A 26,794-nucleotide genomic window follows, 5' to 3' on the forward strand; every position below is an offset into this window, starting at 1 on the left:
ATGGAAGAACCATTAGAATACGGCATAGCTACATCTGTATACGTAATTGCATACAGTCCGTTCCACCACACAACTCTAAAAATGCATTCCAGGTATGACAAGCTTATCTGACAACTCAGAACTGGGTAGCTGTTCATGTTTTTGTTTATTCCATGGCAGAAGTCAGCGGTCTTGCTTGGTGTGGGTCCCTGTTCCCCTGCCTCTTCCTGTCCTCTATCTTTTAAAAGCTGGATCAGAGCAAAAGCTGCAGAAATCAAATTTTACCCATTCAACAGATCATGGATTATTAGGTACCACATAGACCAAGCTAAACAAGTAAGTAAGTAAGTGAAGTCGCTCAGTCATGTCCAACTCTTTGCGACCCCGTGGACTGTAGCATACTAGGCTCCTCTGTCCATGGGATTTTCCAGGCAATAGTACTGGAGTGGATTGCCATTTCCTTCTCCAGTGGATCTTCTTGACCCAGGGATCAAACCCGGGTATCCCGCATTGTAGACAGACGCTTTACCGTCTGAGCCACCAGGGAAGTCCAAGGAAATGGCAACCCACTCCAGTATTCTTTCCTGGAAAATCCCATTGACAGAGGAGCCTGGCGGGCTATAATCCACGGGGTCACAAAGAGTCAACATGGCTGAGTGACTGGGCACACAAACAAGTAACATGTTAAAAAAAAAATCAGATCCTGGAAGGTAGGGTATTTTATAAGTTAACTGTACATACATGCAATTTTCGGGAGTTTGATTTTAACTTCTAATTTAAGCTCTCACTTTTTTGATAAGTGAGACGACATAGTTTCTATGTAATATACCAGTAGACATGACCCATCCTAGAAACAGCTCAAAAAGACTAAGAAATCAAATTTCACGACTGAAAAATAAAGGTGATATCCTGGATCATAATTATTCAAAATGTGCTCTGCCAGATAACACTTTCATAGGGCTGTCTGTCGGGGGATAAAATGAGTTCCCACAGACCAGTCACCTTGGTAAACACTGCTCCTATATTCCCTCTTGAAGACATATTGGCACATTAAGGGTTTCTGAGAGATTCTGCACTTAAGCAAACAACAACAAAAGCAAATCTGTTAACTATGTCCCACAACCCATTCCAAATCTTTCTGACCTCAGAATCTCCTTTTTGAGGTAATACTTCAACATTCCTTCAGCTAACGATCAACTCTAAAGCTCAATCATCCTGTGAAATGGTGAATGAACTCTTACCTTTAAAGGCTGGTATATCTGTCAAGGAGATAACAGCCTAATGGGCACAGGAACCATTTCTGGCTTATGAATCAGGCTTGTAGCAGCCAACACTAACACTTGGATACCTTTTGCTTAGTTTCATGTCTAGACTGGACAGGCCTAGAGAAACATGAGCAACCATGACCATCACATAAAACCACAAGCAACGTTCAGAGACTGGGCTTATGCTTCCCTATTTGACCCCATCTTCCCTAAAAGCCCTCCCTGGGTCTCTCATTATCACATCTCTCTCCCCAAACCCAGCTTCCCCACACCCCTTCCTCCTTGCTTTCCACAGTCTACTACTTAGGCTCCATCCTTCCCATTTCAGTCTGAAATTACCCTCAAGAGAAAACATCTGAATAGGATGTCCAACATCATTTGGAAGAGAGAAGTACCACTCCAGGGAGTGACATTCTCAGTTAACTGGACAAAGTGCTCAAAAAAATCTTGGGGAAACTATCTCAGAAATTAAATACTCATGCAACTGTTGTGCAGGACTGCCTTAACATGTATCTCCAAGCAATGTGCACTAAATCTACCCAAGTACACAAGAAACGGGATCCATACTTAGCATTTCTATAACAAGTGTTAAGTAAACATATAGATAAATGGAATAGAATTGAGAATGCAGAACTTAAACTCTCACATTTATGGTCAATTCATTTTGACAAAGGTACCAAGACAATTCAATAGGGAAAAAATAGTCTTTTCAACAAATGGTACTGGGAAAAGGAGATATTCACATGCAAAAGGATGAAGTTGGACCCTTGCTTCATACCACATACAAAAATTCACTCAAAATGAACCAAAGTCTTAAATGTAAGAGTTAAGACTATAAAACTTTTGAAAGAAAACACAGGGGTAAATTTTCCTGACCTTGGGTTAGATCATGGTCTCTTACATATGACGTCTAAAGCAAAAGCAAAAAAGAAAAAAAAAGTAAGTTGGACTTTAAAATGTAAACTTTTATACTTCAAAGGATAAAATAAATAAAATAAAAAGACAGCCCAAGAATAGGAGAAAACGCTTGCAATCATATAGTTGATATGAGCCTATTATTTAGAATATAGAAATAATTCTTACTACTCAATGAAAAAATAACTGAATATTTTAAGTGGGCAAAGAATTTGAAAAGATATTTCTCCAAGGAAGAAATACAAATGGTCAATAAGCAAAAGATGCTTAACATCATTAACCCTGAAAGAAATGCAAATTAAAACTACCAAAAAAAAAAAAATCTCTTCATACTCCCTTGTGCTCATTCTAGGTCACTTCAGTCGTGTCCAACTGTTTGCAATCCCATGGATTGTAGCCTACCAGGCTCCTCTGTCCATGGGATTCTCTAGGCAAGAATACTGGAGTGAGTTGCTGTGCCCTCCTCCAGGGGATCTTCCTGGCCCAGGGATCGAACCCAAGTCTCTTATATCTTCTGCATTGGCAGCCAAATTCTTTACCACTAGTGCCACCTAGGAAGCCCCTCATACTCCCTAGGATGGTCATAATAATAATAATAAAGAAGAAGCAAACAAAAAGGCAGACAATTACAAGTTAGAAAGGATATCGAGAAACTGGAACTCAGACTCTTTGGTGGCAATGTATACTTTGAAAAACAGTCTGCCAGTTCCTCAAAACTTAGATACCATATAAGGCAGCAGTATCAGTCTTAGGTATATACTCAAGAAACCTGAAGATGTATATCCACACAGAAAACTTGCACAAGAATATTCACAGCAGCATAATTCATAATAATTAAAAATTAGAAAAACACAAATGTTTATCAACTGATAAATGGATAAATAAAAAGTAAAATATCTATATGCTGTGTATGAATTGATAGACTGTATAGTCCCAAACTCATACATTGACGCCTAATCCCCAGTGTGATGGGATCTGCAGATGAGGCCATGGGGACGTAATTAAGTCATGAGGGTGGAGCCCCACCAGTGGGATTGGTGGCCTGAGGCTTGTTTCCTGTCTCCACGCTCAGCCATAAGAGGACACAACAAGAAGATAGCCATCTAAAACAAAGACATGATCTCTCACCAGACAGCAGGTCTGCAGGTACCGGGTCCTCGGACTTTCCAGCCTCTAGAACTGTAAGAAATTAATGTTTGTTGTTTAAGCCATCCAATCAATGGTTATCAGTCATAGCAGCTTAGACTAAGATACCAGAGCATGAAATATTATTCAGCTACAAAAAGGAAAGAAACACTGAGTCATGCTACAATGTGGGTGAACCTTGACAACATTATGCTAAGTGAAGGAAGTCAGATAAAAAAAGGCTACATATTATACGACTCCATTTACATGAAATGCCCAGAATAAGCAAATTTATGAAGACAGTTAAGTAGACTAGTTGCCAGGGCTTGGGATTTCTTTTGGGGGTAATGGAAATACTCTAGAATAAGATGGGTTGTGATGGTTGCACAATTTTGTGAGTATACTAAAAATACATCTCTGTCATATATAGATTCCACATTTAAGTGGCATCATATGATATTTGTCTTTGTCTGGCTTACTTCACTTAGTATGATAAACTTATATAGTCTAAAAGGGTGAATTTTGTGGCACTGAATAATATATCAATAAAAACAATCTTACCCTCCTAAAAATAATCTTTGAATCAAACAGAATCAGATATGCAGTTATCCATCTTCTCCCTCAAAAACCACTGGCACTGAGGTCAATCTACTTTTGCTGAATCTTATATGTAACACTGGAATCTAGTCCTAAGATTCAAAAAAGAAAGAACTATGCTGTGCGCTAAAAGATGAATAAACTCCAATAAGAAAGTTTTGAGAACTTCACTATGAGTAATTTCAAATACCATACTCGGAAAACAAATGAACAAAATATCAAGATGTAAGTCCATAACTTCAGATCAGTCTCTATAAAGCCTTCTGAATCCATATGTTCTAGTTGTTGTTTAGCCCTCAATCATGTCTGACTCTTTAGCGACCCCAGGGACTGTACCCCTTCAAGGTCCTCTGTCCATGGGATTTCCCAGGCAAGAATACAGGAGTGGGTTGTCATTTCATTCTCCAGGGAATCTTCCTCACCCAGGGGTCAAACCCGCATCTCCTGCATTGCAGGTGGATTCTTTACTACTGAGCCACCAGGGAAGCCCCATATACTCTAGTGATCTCATGGAAAGAATGAATAGCAAAAGTCACAGGTTAAAATCAACTTCAACATGTGGAAATATGTTGAAGTTTATTTTAAATCAACTTGACCAATATAAATTAGGTCAAGACTTGTCAATCCTGGCAACCACATTAGTCATCCACGAACTCACAAATAGATCATTTGAGAGGTTTTTGACAATCATATCCAGAAATGAAACACAGGTCTTCCAAGATCTCAAAGGCTTTCTTCTATCATGGTAGGCAGTACTGGCTTAGGTCACTGAAGGCCTGTTTACAAGCAATCAGGGGTCTAATTAAAACCCTTACAGAATAACTAAAAAGCCAAATCTGGATATGATGTTAAAACGATCTTCAAGCTCCAAAGCAGGAGGTTGACCTTTGATCTGTATGCCTGCCTTACATTTAGCAATGACTCAGGCCCACATTTTTTTTTAAAGTTATGACGTCTCTAATTCTCAGAAATACCACCATGTAGGTTAAAACAGACACGCACATGTACTCACATATTCACACAGACCAACCCATCACAAGCCAAAAGAACCACCCAAGGAAATGAAAAGCCTAAAATTCATTGTCTACAGTCAAAAGAGCAAGATAAACAGAACAAGCATAGATAATTCCAACTTTTGAGAGGTGATATCCCCCAAAGGTAGTTATAAATCAGCTGTTTGAAACTCTAAATACATTTTCTCATAGAAATCTATTAGTGTGTGGTCACATACCCAGGTGAGACCAGGGAGACCAATGCAATGCATGTGAAGCAGAGAGTTGATAGGGTTATATAGAGTTATATAGAGTTGATAGTTTTTAGAGGGGGAAAACATCTTCCAAGTTCAATTCCAAAATGTAGCTCAATAGTGGTAGCACCCCAGCTGCAGCATGGAGAAATAGGTGTATACTCTCTGGTCCTGTCCTTCCCCAGATATCCTAAACTGGTGAACAAACAGGCCCTGGGCCACAGTGAGAGGCCCACCCCAATCCCATACAAACATATGAATACTTCACAGGGGATCTCTATGGCTTGTGAGGACCTGTGGATTTTTGCTGCTCTCCAGAAATGTCAGTTTCAGTAAATGTCTGCTTATCCAGAAGTGAAGGCAAATAAGAGTTCTCATTACAGAATTTAAAAGGCTTTTTTGTTGAAATACAGCATTCATGTGTGTGTGTGAGTTGCTCGGTCATGTCCGACTCTTTGCAACCCCATGGACTGTAGCCCACCAGGCTCCTCTGTCTGTGGAATTCTTCAGGAAAGAATACTGGAGTGGATAGTCATTCCCTTGTTCAGGGGATCTTCCCAACCCAGGGATCAAACCTGGGTCTCCTGCACTGCAGGCAGATTCTTTAGTGTCTGAGCGACCAAGAAGGTCAAATAGATGGATTTTTTTTTTAATATATTTTATAGGGTAGACACATGAAAAGTCATGATTTTCAGCAACTTCTCAATGTCTCTTGTGATCAATATAAATTATGTTTTTCATCACCCTTGTCTCCAACCCCCATGACAGAGGCTGTACATAGTGAGCACCTCAAAGATATACGTGGGATCTCTGTTCCTTTAATACCATTAGTACTGGGAATGTAATTTATTTTAAAAAATACCTCAGAATAACTCACATACACTATGATAGTGATCTTGAGCAATCTTCCTGTTTGTGCCTCAGTTTCCTCACCCAAGGAATTTTGTGGCTGAGTAACTGGGGTGGGAGGGAAATTAACTTTTCAGTGGATATCTTGGTGCCTTTGGGATGTGGTTTCACAAACACATATCACTCATTAAACAACCAAAGAAACAGAACGCATTGTATGATTCATCATTACAGTAAACCCCAAATGAGATTGGGAGTATGCAGTAACTCAGGACACCCTCCCAGTCCCTCCTGCCATCCCCTTGTCTCTCTCCAGGCCCCCTCAGATGTACACTGAGCTGCTGGCTCAGCCCCCCTCCTCCTCTGACCTCATTCCAGCCTGACCACCTGGTTCTGATTCACAGCCTTGCTGTCAGCCCTGCTGTGTGTGCCTCATTCCCCAGTCCTGCTTCAGAATTTCAGGTCAAGCATTTCTGTTTCTCCATCCAACTCCCCACACTCTCAGTGACCCAGAGCTTCTTGGGTGAAAGTGATGGATCATCCTCCTTACAGAAAACCACAGGATTAATTCTGAATTCAAAGTTTGCTTACCTTAGGGTCAGTACAGAAATGGGAGCTGGGTAGGGCTGAATGACAGTTTTAGGACCAGAAAAAAAGAATGGGAGGATGGATGGATCTGGGCCGTGTCTGAGGCCCTGCCAAGCTCCACCCGTGCTTCCAGCTTCCAGCCCAGGGGTTGCGAGCAACCCCCGCATCAGTCCAATAAAATCCCCCCTACCTGATCAGTTTCAGATACTATATTCCAGAAAGTAGACAAGTAATTTTAATATCAATACCCAGTGAGAGGAAGGATTGGCAAATTATGACACATATTGCTGATAGCAGTATAAATAAATAAAAGTATATGAGAAACCTATTTAATCGTTGTTATAAAAATGCTATAAAATAGTTTTACCCTTTGACTCAACATTTGTAATAGGTAAAAAGTGGATACAACCTTAACGCCAAACAGTAGAGGAAAAGTTAAGCAAATTAGATTGGAATATATTATTTTATACAATGAAGAGTATTGCTTCTAAAGATATTTGTGAAGAATTATTCATGTTTAAAGAAATATACTAGGAATTCCCTGGTGGTACAGTGGATAAGAATCTGCCCGCCAATGCAGGTGATATGGGTTCGATCCCTGGTTGAGGAAGATCCCACACGTCATAGAGCAACTAAGCCCATGTGCCCCAACTACTGAAGCTCGTGTGCCTGGAGCCTGTGCTCCACAACGAGAGAAGCTGCCACCATGAGAAGCCCATGCACCGTAATGAATAGTAGCCCCCGCTTGCCACAACTAGAGAAAAGCAGGCACAACAACAAAGATCCAGCGTAACCAAGAAAAATATAAATAATTTTTTAAAAAGAAAAATACGAAATGTAAAAGTACACAAAACTAAGTAAAATGCATATTGAAAATGAAAATCACAGGAAATGCTCAAAGAATTAATAGGGGCTACCTTTGGATGGCCAATCAAACGGGGTTTTTCACCTCTTTTTCTTACTAATTTTTTGTAATTTCAACATTTTTATAATGAGAACATATTTAAGATGATATATTTAATCACTTAAAATAGAGGGAGTAGCAAGAGTCTACCTCTTACACTTTGTACTTGTTTTTCTTGAGTTGTAACTTGCCTGTTAACTGTGCTATCCAGTGTGGATTTCTACACAGAATTTCCAATTCGGAGAACCAAGGTTACCCAGGTAAGCTTCTTGCTGATACTGTCATGCCGGCATTTACCTCCTAACATCTCCTCAGTGCCTGCCTACCTTGTGTCAGGCTGGGTTTCACTGGTGTGAATATTCTGCTGGGTAATGTTTGACTTTCTGAGGCAGTCAATTCCACTTCGAAATATTTTGACAATCGATGACAGTGATCTCCAGCTTGATCAGTTGCCCTGAAGACTGAGTGCTCACCAACCTGATGATATCAGAAGGCTGTTCCATGTCCAACAATATTACTTTTCTCTTGTAATATTTAGATCCATGGCTGTGCTGCTCATGGATCTGCCTGGGAATCAGATGTGTCCTGTCTCAGGTTGGTTGGCTGTTTTCTTTCTTTAGGAATGATACAAATCAGCCATCTAAAACTGCTATCGTTGTCCTCTTTCTCTATTCTCTTTTCTGTGCATAGTGACTCAAACAGTAGAGAATCTAGGAGATCCAAGTTTGATTCCTGGGTCAGGAAGATCCCCTGGAGAACAGAATGGCAACCCACTCTGATATCCTTAGCTGGAGAATTCCAAGGACAGAGGAGCCTGGTGGGCTACAGTCCATGGGGTCACAGAGTCGGACACAACTGAGCAACTAACACTTTCACTTTCATGTGTATATGCAAAGGGGACAAGGAAAGAGGCATAAAATTTTACCATTTTTATATGTCTTTTCCCCCCAGCCCCAGGCATAAGGGCAATCTCCAGCTTCTCATTCAGGGTCCCCATTCTGATGAGAAGGTTTCACTGACTTTCTCTATCACTGTTTGCAGCCAACAGCATCCTGGGTTATATCTAGGAGGAGAGAAGTGGGGAGAGAGGTGGGTTTCTATAAATGCTGTTTAAGGCAGGCTTCCTCCTTTACACTTTACCATGGTAAGAGTTCAGAGAGCTTGCAGGGTAGACAAGTCCAACTTCACAGCCAATATTGGGCCCATTTCTGTGAAATGGAAAGATTGAACAGAATAACTGTTTCAGTTTCCATGGATCACTTCGAAGATAGGATGGCACCCCTGGAGTTAGATAAAAAGCTTATTCTGTTTCATTAAAACGATCCTTAAATAGCTCTGGAGTGAAACCTTACCAGCCATCCGTTTTGCACTGGTGTGATGAAGAGGCAGACACAATGACTAGGCGCCCTCCTGTAACAGGACTTGGTAAGCAGTGCCAACTAGAACCGGTTATTTCTTATATCCAGAACAATTACTCCTAGCTGTTCTGAATTGAGGGAAATGATAGTGACCTATTTGCAGCTAGAGAAGCAGTGTTTACAAGATGGACACCAGTTCATAAGAAGCTCTCCAGTCTGTGGTTTGAACAAGACAGGTTCAAATGCCCCTGTTCAAATTTTTTCAGTGGTCACTCATTACCTACAAATAATAGATGATCTGGCTGCAAATCGGAATCACCCACGGGCATTTTATTTCATTTTTGCCATGCGGCTTGTGGGATCTCAGTTCCCTGACCAGGGACTGAACCTGGACCACACCAATAAAAGCCTGGAATCCTAACCACTAGGCCACCAGGGTACTCCCGTCCATGGACATTTTAAAGCAAAAAACACGCTCACATCCTCTTCCTAAAGATGGTAATTCAACAGTTCTGGGATCTAGGTACTAACACTTTTTAAAAAACCTTCCAGATGACAAAAAGTCACAGGATTGAAAACTACTGACTTAACAAGAGGAAGCCTCAAGTCTTCCATGCTACACACGAGCCTTGGTTCCCACAACAATCCACCTCACGTTTCACCTTCCAGCAACACCAATCCACTTGCAGTTCCCCACAAACTCCCTGAGCATCCCTCACCTCCGCCCCCAAGGTACACATGGCAGAGTAGTCATCCTGGTTGTAGCTCCAATGACGCTTTCCATCCACTCCTCCCTAACGTTCCCAGATATACAAAAGACAAAGGCAGCTCAGCATACTACCACAGAAAATCGTCAAATCACAAAGGAAGAGGGGGGAGAAAAGGAATTACAGAACAGCCAAGAAACAACTAACAAAATGGTAATAAGCACATACCTACCAATAAACATTTTGAATGCAAATAGAATAAATTATCCAATTTTAAAAAAACAAGACCTATCATTACTCTGCCTACTCTTGTAGGCATGTACATCATGTACATCTCAGTTCAGAGGCATGGACACACACAGACTGAAAGTGAAGGAATGGAAAAAGATACGCCCTGCAAACACAAACCAAAAGAAAGCTGGGGTAGCGATACTTAGACAACACAGACTTTAAGACAAAGGCTGTAATAAGAGACAAAGAAAATTGTTATGGAGTGATACAGGGGTCAATCCAACAAGAGGATATCGTATGATACTTGTAAATCTTTATGCACCCAGCATGCTACTGCTGCTGCTAAGTCACTTCAGTTGTGTCCGACTCTGTGCGACCCCACAGACGGCAGCCCACCAGGCTCCCCCGTACCTGGGATTATGCACCCAGCATGGGAGGACCTAAATATATAAAGCAAATATTAATAGACCTAAAGGGGAAAAGAGACAGTAATACAGGACAGTAGGAGACTTTAACACTCCACTAAATTAATAGATAAATCATTTAGATAGAAAATCAATAAGGAAACACTGGCTTTAAATGACACATTAGGCTAAACGGACTTAACACATTCCAAGGCTAACGCATACCAGGCTGCCCTTGCACATACTTTATTCTAGGAATTTAATTTTGCAAATGAAAAATTTTGTTTGCATGTCTGTCTCCCTACTGAATTACAAGCTCCTAGAGGGAAGATACTATTCTTTTTCATCTTTATACCCTGCAGCCTTGCAAAATACCTATCATACAATAGGTACAGTCACAGAAAATCCTGGTGACATTCGTGTTTTAGTTGAGCGACAGAATGAATAGAATCACTAATTTTTACTCACTTGGATTCTCCATTGTGTGCCTTGGGTTACTGAATAATCCTCAAGTACACTAAAGAGAAAGCTCTTGGGAATCTTTGATTCAGTTAGAAGCAAGGTTGCTCTCATCTTATACCTAGAACTCATTTCAAGAGGACCCATATGACTACAATTCTAGTCTTAGACATTGCTGAAAGAAATCACTGAAAGAAGCTGGCGGAGGAGTTGGCAAGACGAAGATATACTGGATATGCAGTTTAGAGTTTTCTGAATAGCATTTTGCAAAGCCACAGGCTTACAGAGTTTAAAATATGACTCAGAACACCAACTTTGATGCCAACGTCCTTATTTTTAGATTTTTTAAGCAGAGAATATAGCTATAAATTCAACCTACTCAGTCTACAAATCCTCTAAACTTCCTCCTAGAGAACAGAAAAACACTTGGCATGTCTCCGGATGTTATTTTATTTGCATATATAGTTGTGCTTGTAAATTTTTGGTAAGTAAAACAGAATTAATAATGGAAGCTCTAAATGATTCCCATGATTGCTGCTTAAATTGGCAAAATATTCTCGGGCACAGAAGAAACTTGCTTGTGGAAATGTGCATGGGCGGGCTGTTCAGTTTTTTCCACAATGGGATGTTGGCTTGTTCTCAGACAAATGGCAAGGGGACAGTAACAGAAGGACTACAATTTTGAGAGAGATAATGGACCAGAGAAAAATCAATGGCATGGTAAAAATATTTTACTCTTTACACCATCTGTGCTTTGTTGTTCAGTATCTTAATATTGCATGATCCTGTCTCTTTAAAAAAAATCACTTTACTGAGGTATAATTTACATACAATAAAATGCCCCCTTTCAAGAATACACTATGATGAGCTTGGACATGTGTATGCCAATAGAGCCACCGCTTTCAGCAACATATAGAACATTTCCCTCACCCCGAAAGTACCCTCATGCCCTTTTGCAGTCAACTCCCACACCCCCACCTCTGATTTCTATCACTAGGATTACTCTTGATTGTTTCAGGACTCCATATAAATGGAATCATGCAGAATATCTTTTTGTTTCTGCTTCTTTCTCTCAACAATGTTTCTGAGTTCCAGTCACCATGTTGCTTATATCAATGGTTCCTTCCTTTTTATTGCTGAGTAGTATTCCATGGCAGAGAAGGAAATGGCAGCCCATTCTAGTGTTCTTGCCTGGAGAATCCCAGGGACGGCAGAGCCTGGTGGGCCGCCGTCTGTGGGGTCACACAGAGTCGGACACGACTGAAGTGACTTAGCAGCAGCAGTATTCCATGGAATAAGTAAATAAATATACCACAATTTGCCTCTATACAAGTTGATGAACATATGAGCTGTTTCCAGCTTTTAGTAGTTATAACAAAGCTACTGTGAACAGTTATATATAGACCTTTCTTGGGTAAATGCATGGGAACAGAACTGTTAGGCCAAAGGGAAGCATGTTTAATGTTACAAACTGCCAAACTGCTCTCCGTGTGGCTGTGCCTTTTCACACTCCCACCAGCCATCCCACCAGCCATGCCCGACAGCTCCAGCTGCTCCACATCCAAGCCAACACATGGTGAGTTTCAGCTGTGCTGATGGGTGTGCAGGTACACCTCATTGTGGTTTTATTTATAAGGCATGAAATCTATGTCCTTCAACTTTCAACCTTTTCCTCCTTCTAGAGAACCCAGGCAGTATAATAAGAGATCACTGAGTCCATTTCTGGACTCCTGAGTTTTATTACCAACTTTGTCACTAAATAGTTACATAATGCTATAAAGACCATCTATCCCAGTATAAATTTTTTTCTATAAAATGGTTAAATGAGGCCAAATGAGACTTACATTCTTGTTTTAAACAAAAATGAACATAAGTGAGTTTTGTCGAAAGCAATGTATTCCTTTCATAGTGGTTAGGCATTATTTTGCATAATGTCCCAAAGTTCTCAAAGAGATTTTTGTATATATCCTATTTATTGTCAAAGGGGTAATTTTCCCAAACACCACACATTTACAAACAACAAAAAAGGAAGATAAACTCATCAAGAAAGGAGATTTTATTGAATGGAACATTAATCTCCCTCTTCTGCCTGGTGCTTCAAAACTGCTCTGCCAAGTCAGTGAACCTTAATGAATGTCTTTTTGCAGTCATCTAAGCTTAATTCCAAATTGTACCTGTTTTTAAAAGCCTTTATAATTCAGAAAGCATAAATAATCACCTTTGGTCATTTGTTTTGCTCACTAAGCTTTAAATAATATGAAGTTAATCAAACAGGAAATAATTGGGTTCATTTGCTTTTTGCCTTACACATACACAACATTCCTTTACTATCGTTAAGCCTCACCTATCTAGCAGTGTATGAAAACTCAGCAAATTCCAAGTCAGTCCTCATCCTTTGGGTTCCCATAAGGCAAAGTTCGGATAAAGGTGAAGGTAAAGTTAATGATAAAGACAGGAAAATATTATACATTCTTTATGAGGAAACTTAAGGAGTCAGTACTCTTGCCTGGAAAATCCCATGGACGGAGGAGCCTGGTAGGCTGCAGTCCATGGGGTCGCGAAGAGTCGCACACAACTGAGCGACTTCACTTTCCCTTTTCCCTTTCATGCATTGGAGAAGGAAATGGCAACCCACTCCAGTGTTCTTGCCTGGAGGATCCCAGGGATGGGGGAGCTTGGTGGGCTGCCATCTGTGGGGTCGCACAGAGTCGGACACGACTGAAGCGACTTAGCAGCAGCAGCAAGGAGTCAGAAGAAAGGGTAAATCGTGATCAAAGAGGAGAAGGAAATGCATGACAAGACATTAAAGGAAATTAGTTTTCAGCTCCAAAGAAATATGTGCTGGAAAAAAATGCAAGTAAAACATCTGGTGTTCAGAGGGGGGTGGGGGTGGGGAGGACAACATTTTTTATCTTCACTTCCTGTCTAAACAAACAAATTATATATTGCCTATCCAAGATACAGATTACACTTAACAAAGGTTTCCCATGTCCTGTTCCAAAGATGTCTCAGAATATGCCAGCAGAAACAGAATAAACCTTCATGGGAGGTCTATTTCCATAGGAATGGAGAAAGTTGAGTCCCAGCTAAAAAAAGAAATATTACATATGAAAAAGTACATGCAGTGTACTTTCAAGGGCCTTTTATCTATTAGGAAAATGGAAAAGAAACCACCCACCATCAATTCAATTGGTCATTAACCTTTCCTGGGTCACTAACTTCTTTAAAAATCTAATAAGAGGTATGGTCCAGTCTTTCCAGGAAAACAGTCATACGACCTTGCACAGTCCCAGAGGTCTGGCTCCATGAAGGCCTTCCATGGAGCCTTTAGGGTTTAGGGACCCTAGATTTAGAAGGACCACCCCTGATTTTAAATAAACTCACCAACAAGACTTCCACCAACAATAATAATTCAAATATGACCTATATCCAAACAGAGGACACAAATCTCTCCTAATCTAAATCCCAAATACATACACGGTAGAATATGAAAATGACTTCTGTAAATTCCAAAAGTTATCTAACATTCTCACAGGAAGCACATGTTCAGAGGTACAGAGTGAGTTCTGGAAATGCTCCCAGAAATCCATTCCCCACCACTGCCGAGAAGGATGAGCAGTCATCTGAGTGGGTGGTGTCAATGCTTCCCATTTCTAGAACAGGTCTAGTCTAAAAGGAGAAATTCCTTATGGAGCACAGAGGGAGGAGAGAAAATGGCTAGCAAAAAGGTATGTGAGCAAACTGATAAATGGGATTTAATTTGGAAACATTCAGAACTAGAGGTGAAAAAGAAGGACAGTTTGGAAATTCTGGATTATAAGCAGGTGACTGTCTATAGTAGATAGATCAATGGCTCCCAAACAGGCCTACCCTAATCCCTGTAACCAGCGAATGTTACCTTATGGCAAAAAAGGGCTTTGCAGAGATATCATTAAGTTAAAGGGCTTCCTTGGTGGCTCAGATTGTAAAGAATCCACATGCAAGGCAGGAGACCCCAGTTCGATCCCTGGATCCGGGAGACCCCCAGAAGAAGGGAATGGTTATCCACTCCAGTATTCTTGCCTGGAAAATTCCAAGGACCAAGGAGTCTGGTGGGCTACAGTACACGGAGTTGCAAAGAGTTGGACACGACTAAATGACTAACACTTTCACTTTCGTTAAATTAAGCCCTGGGGATGGATCATCCAGGATTATCCATGCGGGGCCAATGTACTCATAGGGTTCTTATAAGAGGGAAGCAGCAGATCAGAGTTCAGATCAGATCAGTCGCTCAGTCGTGTCCGACTCTTTTCGACCCTGTGAATCGCAGCACGCCAGGCCTCCCTGTCCATCACCAACTCCCGGAGTTCACTCAGACTCACGTCCATCGAGTCAGTGATGCCATCCAGCCATCTCATCCTCTGTCTTCCCCTTCTCCTCCTGCCCCCAATCCCTCCCAGCATCAGGGTCTTTTCCAATGAGTCAACTCTTTGCATGAGGTGGCCAAAGTACTGGAGTTTCAGCTTTAGCATCATTCCTTCCAAAGAAATCCCAGGGCTGATCTCCTTCAGAATGGACTGGCTGGATCTCCTTGCAGTCCAAGGGACTAGATCAGAGTTAGTGGAATACTATTTAATGAGATATGATCTGGGACCTCGAGGCAAGGAATGCAGGTAGCCTCTAGAAGGTAGAGAAAGCAAAGAAGCAAAGGCTCTTGTTCTACACGATCATCCAGGAAAAGTGTAATCCTGCTGATACCTTGGTTTTACACTTCTGACATTCAGAACCGTAAGGGAATATGTTTGTATTTTTTTAAGCCACTAAACTTATTTGTTACAGCAGCAGTAGGAAACCAATACATTGTCTGCCTATCTTGTTGTTGTTGTTAAGGAGTTAGGAAATGAGAAGTATGAAACAGCCTCATATGGAAGAAGTATTTTCTGATGAGTGATAAATACCTCCATCAACAAGGCTGAGAATTGTTCAAATATGGCCCTCAACCAATAACAAACGGGGAAGGTATGTGGTATAATGGAAACACAGTGGACTAGGAGTTAGAAAAGCTGAGTTCTCACCCTTGCTCGTCAATATACAGTGACATGCCATCAGGTAAGCACAACCTCCTTGAGTCTAAGTGACTGATCTTTAAAATGAAACATTCAGGTTACATAATTATAATGTCTCCTTAACACAGGCCAGAGGATTTCCTCTACTGACTAGTACTAGTTAGTGGTCAGTTTTGTTGTGGTCCTTACATGTCTTATCTTCATCCTTATACCAGCCTGTGACACTGGCCACACTTTTCCTATTTCAACCTGAAAGAAGTTATGTCATTTGTCCTAGTGAAATGAAAGAAAAAAGGGGTGAGGGTGGGGAGGTCAAACTGCCTTACAAGCATTTTAATTGCTAGCGATTCAAGAATACACTTTCTGGGTCTACTTTTTAAAACAAAAGAAAAATTTCAAGACACCAAGTGGCCTCAATGAGCAGACACTACTGTTCTGTAAGGTAGAACCCTGTATTACAAACCAGTGACCCTTCCTGCCTTCACATTCCGATTCCACACTGGGACTCTGCTGCTGCAGCAGCTCCAATCTTCACAGTTCATGGGAGGAGAATGGAAAGGCTGATGCCCAAAATAGTTTAATAAGGCCAGCAATGATTCATGGAGTAATAACAGGCCAGGCAGGCAGCCGCGTGCAGAACCGGGCCCAGCTGAGAGGGGGTTTCACAGCTCAAGGTTAAAATGGAGAATAAGGAGGTCATTCATTCCACATGTTCAAGGAGGGAAAGTTCACTAGTACTACCTGCAAACTCCTAAAAAGGGAGTCAGATGTGAGGCAATTCAGCTCGACAATTTATCAACACTGGCCCAGAGTTCAACAGCAACAAACGCGTGAACATAAAAAGCAACCATGCGAACACAACCCTTTAGAACATTCTCTTGATGGACTCTAATTTACTCCAGAAATTTACTGAAAGTTTTCATCAGCAAAACAGTTATCTGAAGTTTATGAACAGTTTCAAAGAAGCAGAACACATAAAGGAGAAGAAAAACACCCAGAAAACTATAAAGACATTGATAGGCATAGGCCAGTCTAAAAACCCAAACTAGGATTATCCCACAATACAGAACACTTATGTCATTAATATTTCTGATTATACTTTTGTTCCCAAGCAACAACTAATAATTGATCAAAAATTTAAGGATATTATGCAAAAGAAAGAAAATTTTCTTTTCCATAATTCATTTATTTTAAATTCCAGTTTAGGCAAGAATTTGCAAATGCTCCCAGTTTTTATCTGCAGTCAATGTTTATATAATTATGAGAAGAGAAAAGAGACAGATGGGTAATTCATAAAGTTAATAACTATCTGCTTTTGCTATTAAAATTTGGAATTTCAACCAAAGATATCTATAAAGATATATATGAGTTACAAATGGCATAAATAGAAAGGGTAAAACAATAAATACTAATGCATTACATTGGTTTAGTATGTAAATAACTCTCTGGATATAATGAGAAAAGCAGTTTAAAAGAAGGAAGGGCTAGAATGTGATGGGGCTGATGAGAAAATGTAGAACATATGTGTGATTGCTCCAAAAGGAGAATCTGAGAGAAAGTTAATTTTTTTTCAGCTGGAGTAAAAAGTAAACATGTGAAAGTAACAGAAAATAAGGTCATTTGAAAGAAGTTTTCATGTATAAAAAGTTAAATCTAAACATTTCAACGCAGGCCTCATTGGAAAAGTACCAATATCAATTCCCTCAACAAATTTTTATTCAGATATTACACAAATAAACACAATATGCTCATCACCAATCTTATTGACAAGTATAAGTCTTCTTTGTTGGATATGAGAAGGAATAATGTTCATTATATTCTTCTCACTTGTCTGAGTTAGAAGCTCTAATGACAAAATAACTGAGTTCCCTGAATCAAAGACAATGTCCGACTCTTCACAATCCCATGGACTACAGCCCGCCAGGCTCCTCTGTCCATGGAATTCTCCAAGCAAGAATAATGGAGTGGGTAGCCATTCCATTCTCCAGGGGATCTTCCTGATCCGGGGATTGAATCCAGGTCTCCTGCATTGCAGGCAGATTCTTTACCATCTGAGCCACCAGGGAAGCCCCAATAAAATATAAGTGAAATGAAAACTGCTGTCAGAAAACAGCAACAAGAAAAAAATACTTTCATCAACTATAAGAGTATATAGTACCTGTCAGGCCAAAAAGGAAAACAATCCTCCTTTAATACGAGCTTTGCCAAAAACATACCTATCTCTGCCCTCAACCACTGAGGAGTAACATGAAGTACATTATGATTTTAAGAAGTCTGTGTTCATGCTTGTCTTCTCAAAGTCAGAATAGACAATACAGGAAAATTTAGCATAACTACTTATATGGCTTTATCCTTGAAATAAACATGTAAAACTGAGTCTGCCATTCAGCTTACCTTTGAATGAATCTTTTCTAAAAATATTTCACCCTTGAGAAACAATGTACTGACCTGTGTATGAATGAGGCATCACTTTCATTTATATCTTCTGTTCCTTGGAACAGAGTTCAGTATCCCTGGTCCTTGGCAATAGGCAGATGGAAAAGCCAGAAATCACAGTTCTGCTAGGATACCTACCTAGGAAACTTAATTATCCCCCCTGGACAGTTTTGCCTCATTTTATATAATGTATGATCATGAAAACTGTATATACGCATTGGAAAATGACTTACAAGAACCCTATAGTGACTCTTTAAGATAAGACAATATGCAAAATAGTTTTGAAAAATATGTACAATGTTGCTCATCACAAAATTGTTACTCTGGACAGAGAATTGGTAAAATAAGTTACTGTATATTTATACAATAATCTATAAGACATCCATTAAAATAACAAAATAGACATAAAGGAAACTTTTTTCTAATTAAAAAAAAATTATGAAATCATAAGAAGTTGCCAAAATAGTGGTCAGTATAAACTTTACCTAGCTCCTACCAATGGTAACATGTTATATATATATATATATAAGTACAGTGTTCTTGCCTGGAGAATCCCAGGGACAGGGAAGCCTGGTGGACTGCCATCTATGGAGTTGCAGAGTCGGACACGACTGAAGCGACTTAGCAGCAGCAGCAGCAGTCAAAAACAAAAAATTAACATTGGCACAATACAGTTAACTAGACTACAGAGTTTATTTGAATTTCATCAGTTTTTACACACACTCATTTTGCGTACATTGTGCATGTATGTGTATTATGTATTGTTCTATAAAACTTTATCACATGTATATAATTCATGTAACCACGACCAAGATGCAGAATTGTTACATCATCACAAAGGAACTAAAAGAAAATCTTCCACAGAACCAAAACGGCTCTATACCTTGCTCTGGGTGGTGCTTATGCTGTGCACATAAGATTTATACAATTTAGAAATAAGTTATGCCTGAATTTAAAAAGAATGATAATGAAGCTCAATTGGTTGACATGGATACACGTTCAAGATAGTCAGGTTTTAAAAAAAAGTTACAAAACAGTATTTATAGTATGATCCTGTTTTTGTATAATTTTATGTCTCTGTGCCTAGGAAAAAAAAACACAAAATCACCAAAATTTAATATCCCTCTAAAACTTCTATTTCATTTTTCTGATGTTTATTTTGTAGTGAGTAAGAATCACTTTAACAATTCAGGGGAAAAGAACCCCTCCCCCAAAAAACAGTATGTATGTATATTGTCAAGGAAGAATTTTTTTTTAATCACCACCTAATTCATTCCTAGGTTTTTCCTGGATTAAAAGTAAGCCTTAAAATCCTCCCATATAATCCTTTCTATCATTCCCCTAAAATATAACATCATTCATCTTTATGGTTCTTATAAAGATGAACTTGAAAAGCCCTTCCCCCTAAAGCTCACTGTGTTAGAATATTTGTAAATTTTTCAAAAGAAGCTGAGACATGAGTACAAACTGTATTCAAGGCAAACTTTTCCTCTCAGCAAATGACAAAAAAAAATCTTTCAATACAACCTTTAATGACCACAGACTTTGTGCTGAAATTATACAAAAGGATTTTAGAGTCAAGATGCACAAGACAATGATCCTGCCCTAAACAAGGTGAAAACTGCAATATACCAAGCCACGTGCTTATACCACTGGTGCACAGAGTCCTGGGAGCAGACAGAGGAGTCAATAACCAATCCTGTGTAGGAGAGGGAAGGTAGAAGGATTCTGGACAAAGAATGACCCTGGATCTGGGCCTTGAAAACCTGTATTTGAGCTTCTGCCCAGTGAAAAAGGGATAAGAGTTGAGAGTCACTCAGAGAGACTGCCTGCAAGCACAGGAAACTGGAGAACCTGCTGGAGAACAAGTAAATACAGGACAGCGAAGAAGTGAAGGCAGATGATTCTAGAAACTATCCTGAACACCATGCTAGATGATTGGACTGCATTATCCAATACATGGTAGGAAATCTAAGGTATTTTCAGTGGAGGATTAGATTGGTGGCAGTGTTGAAGATGAGCTGGATTGGGAGAGAATGGAAAAGGAAGATAAATTATTGAGCTCTTAACAGTATATACCAGGTAAAAGACACTGAGACCCTGAATAGGGAAAGCAACAGCTATACTGCTGCTAATTTTTACTTGTATTTTTTTCAAACTATATAAATGGCATCATGCTTTATATAACTCACAACTTGATGTTTTTGTTCAACACTGTTCTTGAGATGTACCCATAATGACACATGTATTTCTAGTTCTTTCATTTTAACTACTGTATAGAATTTAGTTGATTGAACACACTTAGTCATCCACATCTTGTTCACAGACATTGAGGTCGCTTTCATTATTTTTCCTTTCTGTTTTTTGGCTTTGCCACGCAGCTTGCTAAATCTTGGTTCCCTGCTGCTGCTGCTGCTGCTGCTGCGTCGCTTCAGTCATGTCCGACTCTATACAACTCCATAGACTGCAGCCCACCAGGCTCCCCCATCCCTGGGATTCTCCAGGCAAGAACACTGGAGTGGGTTGCCATATCCTTCTCCAATGCATGAAAGTGAAAAGTGAAAGTGAAGTGGCTCAGTCATGTCCGACTCTTATCGACCCCATGGACTGCAGCCTACCAGGCTCCTCCGTCCATGGGAGTTTCCAGGCAAGAGTACTGGAGTGGGGTGCCATTGCCTTCTCCAAACCCTAACTACTTCTTGCCAAACTATTCAAACAACTAGTGGTTGTTCCAAATGATATACCCATCAACAAAATATGTTGCATTTCCATCCAACCTGTCCCTGCTTACAGCTGGTATAGCCAAACTGTTTACTTGGGACAAATTTATGAGTGTAGAATGGGTCATCTTGTCCTGGTTTTATATTGCTTCCAGGACCTAGCTTCCTACTTTATAGCTATAATCCATGAATTAGGTTGAGGGAGAAATGGGGTGTGCTGCTTAGGTAACAAGAATAGAAATACCTCTTACGAATTGTCAAAAACTGCTGCTGCTGCTGCATCGCTTCAGTCGTGTCCAACTCTGTGCGACCCCATAGATGGCAGCCCAACAGGCTCCCCCGTCCCTGGGATTCTCCAGGCAAGAACACTGGAGTGGGTTGCCATTTCCTTCTCCAATGCATGAAAGTGAAAAATGAAAGTGAAGTTGCTCAGTCGTACCTGACTCTTAGCAACCCCATGGACTGCAACCTACCAGGCTCCTCCGTCCATGAGATTTTCCAGGCAAGAGTACTGAAGTGGTTCACCAATGCCTTCTCCATGTCAAAAAACTACTTAAGCAACAAAAACAAAGAAATACTACTATCCACCCCCAACACACACAAATGGTGGCCTAAATAAACAAGAACTAACTTGCCATGTAAAAATACGGAAAGCATTCCAAAGTTGATATGGCAGCTCTATGGTTATAAAGAACCGGCATCTTTCTGTTCTGGATTCCATCTTCATCTCTGCAGGGTCTAAGGTGATTTCTGAAACTCTAGTCATCATTCTGATTTGACGAGTGGAAAAGAAAAGAGATATGGGCAAAAAGGGCCCTAAGGGAGGTATGCCTTCCCTAGAATGCTCACACAACACTCCTAAATAACACTCACTGGCCAGATTTCAGTCATTTGGCCATACTTAACTGCAAGGAAGACTGGATAATGGGATTTTCTTGCTGTTGTTTTTGTTTATTTGTTGAGATAATGTGCAGAGAATAGAAAAAAGGAGTCTGCTACTGAGGGAAAAACAAACAACAGGAGACAACATTCTTAGTAAATGATATGATTAATCAAGATACAGAACACAAGAAGAGAGGAAAAGAAAGAAAATGGAGCTCAAGAGATGGAAGTCAGCATAGATGTAGACTGAAGAATTATCAGCATACAGGTATCAGATGGAATCACAGAAATGACTAAGTCCCATGAAATACCACTGATCAAGAAGAGATGGTGACAGCAAAAAAAAAAAAAAAGGAAATAACACCATTTGCAGCAACACGGATAGCCTTTGCAGCAACAAGTAAAGTAAGTCAGAAAGACAAAGACAAATACCATACACTACCAGATGCGGGGTCTAAAATGACACAAACGAACCTCTACACAAAACAGAAACAGACTCACAGGCGTGGAGAACAGACTGCGGTTACCAAGGGGCGGGTGGGGAGGAGGGATGGATTGGAGTTTGGGATGAACCGATGCAAACTAGTATATACAGGATGCATAAACAAGGTCCTACTGTAGAGCACAGGGAACCGTATTAAATATCCGGTGATAAACCATAATGGAAAAGAATTTTTAAAAGAATATATACATCAATATAGACACATAAAACCGAATCGGTTTGCTATACAGCAGAAATTAGCACACTGTATATCAACTATATTTCGATTTTAAAAAATGATGAGGTGACCATACCAGGAAAGCCAAGATTTAAAAGGAAGAAAGAGGAAAAATCTATTAAGTAAACCAAGATGTAGAGACTATTCAGAGAAGCAAGAAAATGAGTGCTCATAAATCAAGGAAGCAAAGCCTTTCAGCACTGAGGAGGTGTTGTAGAAGCCACTAGAAATAGTCTCCCCAGCAGCTCTCCTCCCTGTGCTTCACCAACAGAATTCCAGTTTTGTTCAGCTACTGAAAAGTTATATACTTGAGAAGAGCCTGGCCTCATTCCCAACCCCAGCCTGCAAACCTGGACAATTATAAACCTATCAGATAACCCCTTTTCCCCTGCCACCGACTGACTTTGGCAAGGGCATGTGATGTGATCCTGGCCAATGGGACAAGCTTAGAGAGAAAATAAAGTTAGTATACTGTGAATGGAAAGAAGGAAAGCTAAAGAAACTGGGTCTTTGATGACAATGTCAAGTCATGAATTAAGCAACTCTGGAACTGTCTCTATTTCCAAGATGTCTTTCATGTAGCCTTTTATTTAAGCCTTGTCAATTTGGGTTTTCTGTTATTTGCAGTCAAATTAACCCAACTGATAAAATAGTCAATAGTATCAGAATTTATAGACAGGTGAGGAGGTCATCGGGAAGCCCTGCAACATAGGATTTAGAATGGAATGACACTGCTCCATCACTGATGAGGGGTAAAACATCAAAAACTCTGGGGGGTGTATGTAAAGTCGGGAGGATTTCTCCTAGTGACCTGCGTTAGATATAAGCAGGACAAGCTCAAATGCTGAGAAAGAAATTAAGAAAGAAACTGGATCCTTGAAGAGAATAATAAAGGTTTGGAATAGCTTGTTAAAGAAAAACATGAAAGGGTATAAACAAAAAGATCTCCAAGTATCATCAGGGGTTCTGTTAACCTTTAAATCTTTCATTTAAGGGAGACAGTAATCGGTTGGGCTTCCCCAGTGGCTCACTGGTAAAGAATCTGCAATGCAAGAGATGCGAGTAGACATGGGTTCAAGCCCTGGTCAAGAAAATCCCCAGGAGAAGGAAATGGTGACTCACTCCAATATTCTTGCCTGGGAAATCCCATGGACAGAGGAGCCTGGTGGGTTACAGTCCACAGCGTCGCAAAAGAGTGGGATACAACTTAGCAACTCAACAACAACAATCGGTTACAGAGTTATGGAGTCAGTACAGAGATCCAAGTAGACTGCTGTGTTGACTCAGAGTTGGAGAAAGAGAGGAGTACTTATCTGAGAAGATCAAAGGGATGAGAAGGTGGCTGGTACCAGTAACACATAACCAGGTACATCAAGGAAGAAATGAAGTGAGTGGAGGAAGGAAAGGCCAGACAGAAAACAGGGTGGGAATCAAGGGAATAAATTCAGAGTCAGAAGAACAGGTTTAGTGACAGAAGACAGGAGAGAGGGGACTCTGACAGAGGGAGGGGTGTGACAGAGATCACCATCTCAGAAGGGAGAAGAGGAGGGTGTGGGCACTGAGTGGATTGCTGAAGTGTTATGGAAGAGAAGGTCATTGGAACCAAGGAGATGAGGGGCATAAATTGAGGATGTCAGATCGGTTCCCAAAATGGGCACTGCAGAGGCCAGGAGCTCAAAGGAAAACAGGAGTCAGCTACAAACTGAGAACTGATGCGTACCAACTAAACTGCTCTTCTCAGTGTTTCTCATGGAAATGAACCCTATAGAATCCAAGGATGTCTTAAGAAAGAGAAACCTACTAGCATAGGCAATGGTTCCAGGCAGATAATCTTTCACATCTACATACAAAATGTGGCCCTAAACCCTAAGGAAATCCTGGAAAACCCATTCTATCATCAGACAAGTCCTGGAGGCTCAGAAGGTAAAGTGTCTGCCTACAATGCCTACAATGTGGGAGACCTGGGTTCAATCCCTGGGTCGGGAAGATCTCCTGGAGAAGGAAATGGCAACCCACTCCAGTATTCTTGCTGGAAAATCCCATGGATGGTGGAACCTGGTAGGCTGCAGTCCATGGGGTCACAAAGAGTCAGACACGACTGAATGACTTCACTTTCACTTATCAATTTAGAAGTGCCTTTGAGGAATAAAATAAGCAAAGTGGAGACAAATCAATTGTATATAAGCTATTTTTTAAAGTTTCTGCTTCCAGCATTTCCCTTTTCTCTCTTCCCACTACCACTTGTAGGTTCAGGTAGCAAATATTGCTTCTCACCTGCTGCTGCTGCTGCTGCCAAGTCGCTTCAGTCGTGTTCGACCCTGGGGGACCCCATAGATGGCAGCCCACCAGGCTCCCCTGTCCCTGGGATTCTCCAGGCAAGAACACTGGAGTGGGTTGCCATTGCCTTCTCCGGCTTCTCACCTAGATGACTACAATAGCTCCTACCCAGCTGTCAGCCACCATGCTCTCCCCGCTTAAGCCATCCATACACAATTTCCAAAATAAACTTCCTGGAGCATCTCTCCGATCACGTCACTCCTCTCTGCAAAAATCTGCAGTGACTCATAATCGCCCAAGACACTGGCTTTCAAGTCCAGCTCTCACAGCCCCTCTATCCCATGAGATGGGTCAGATGACACAGTTGGTTCTCGAATTGCAGGGGGGAAAAAAGATATAACAGATACTTTTTCTCCATTTTAAGTTTCTCGCCCTTTATATTTTCATAGCATTTGGCACCAATTTCCACTTGTCCATATTAGCATCTAATAGAAGAGACAGGTAACGTAAAATATATTTAGTTATTTGAACTTTAACACACATCATCACAGAGAATTCTTCTACATGCAAAATTCACGCACAAATGACACACAAAATAAGGTCCAACTCTGCAGTAGGGGCATTCAAGGCCCTCCCCAGTTCTGACCCTACCTTCCTTTCCAACACTCTCTCTGAAACTTTACTCCATGTATCATAATTACAAAGCAAGCAAGACTGTCTTCAGAGTTACTTGCATCCACATCCATCTCTTTAAGGATCCAGGTTGCATCTTGCTCACATTTCTCTACGTGATACATAACACAACAAGGAGGAGTAAGATTCATTCCATGGGCCCATCGCTTATCTGCATGTACTTTGGGCACCACCAGAAATGTATGTTGAGTCCACCTGATCCAAGTAACCTTTCCTTAAAAATCCCAAGGGGTGTTTTTATGGAACTTTATGAAAAAAAATAATAAATTATTTGAAAAGAAATCACACAACATGGAAAAACCATGCCAAATTTGCTAAATAATCAACCTAAATATAGATATTCTTGTATTCTTATATACAACTACTATGTCTGAGCCACCAGGGAAGCCCAATATAATGAATACATAGTTGTAAATAGAGCTAAGAGACAGCCATCCTGACCATAGCATGAAGTCCACTTGAAGCTGAGGACAGCTAGATGCATGACAGTCAAGCTCTATGCAGACACGTTGCTCCTTTCATGTCCTGGATGTGCAATTTACAACGGGACAAAGGAGGGGCTATTGTAATTCTCATGTTCCACAGTCATCTGAATAGGAAATCCCGGTATCAGGTCTCATCTACGTAACAAGAGAGAACTCAGAGTCCCTAACGTGAAATCAGGACAGTGAAAGTACAGACATGTCTATGTCTCTGTTGATGGCCATTTTTCTTCCTGGTAGGTGCAGGTTTTAGGTTCCTTTTCTGAAACCTTTGAGGTCAGAAATATTTAGAATTTTTTGTTGTTGTTTTTCATTTTAGAAAAGTAATATGGTACATATATCATATAAATAACTGCTCTAGCAGGAACCTGGAGTAGCATCTCATAGTTAAACATATTAATATTTTTGTAACCAGATATATGAACATTCCTATTAACTCAAATAAAGACCATGAATAGCTTCACGTCTGTTCAGGTCAGATTTACCCATTAACTGAGCTACCAAAACAAAATCAAAAAATGGATTGCTATTCAGATTTCACAATTGTGGTTGAGACTGAATTACAAATAACCATGCAATGCTGGAGCTTACGGAGGTGACCACTGTTCTCGCTCCTTCTGCAAAGATAAGCTGCTATGACAATCAATGTCTGCCTACAAAGGCCGTCCTCTCAGTGGCTCACAAGCTACAATAAACTTCCGCATGAAATGTAACCTCAAACTTTTCCCCTGTAACTTAGCCAGTTTCTTCACTGTATTGGTTATTTGAAATGCTGTGCTGTGTTGTATGTGGTAAGTTGCTTTAGTCATGTCTGATTATTTTCGACCCCTTGAACTGTAGCCTGCCAGGCTCCTCTGTCCATGGGATTCTCCAGGCAAGAATACTGCATATCATTATTCCTTTATCACAGTCT

The 26,794-nt window shown here is 40.4% G+C and overlaps 1 protein-coding gene across 5 annotated transcripts in view; it reads right to left on the minus strand.

Annotated features, from left to right (window-relative positions):
• The window catches only part of OSBPL3 (oxysterol binding protein like 3), a 199,657-nt gene that overhangs the window by 129,662 nt on the left and 43,201 nt on the right, over nucleotides 1-26,794 (minus strand). For 4 of the 5 annotated variants that reach the window (XM_070369447.1, XM_070369445.1, XM_070369446.1 and 1 more), the window contains exon 2: nucleotides 3,288-3,338. The exons of the other annotated variant lie outside the window; for it this stretch is intronic. The gene's annotated coding sequence lies outside the window, so the exon portion shown is untranslated. The remainder of the gene's footprint in view (nucleotides 1-3,287; nucleotides 3,339-26,794) is intronic. 5 annotated transcript variants of the gene reach the window in all.

The sequence above is a fragment of the Bos mutus genome, chromosome 4, assembly GCF_027580195.1.
Source record: "Bos mutus isolate GX-2022 chromosome 4, NWIPB_WYAK_1.1, whole genome shotgun sequence".
Lineage (NCBI taxonomy): Eukaryota > Metazoa > Chordata > Mammalia > Artiodactyla > Bovidae > Bos > Bos mutus.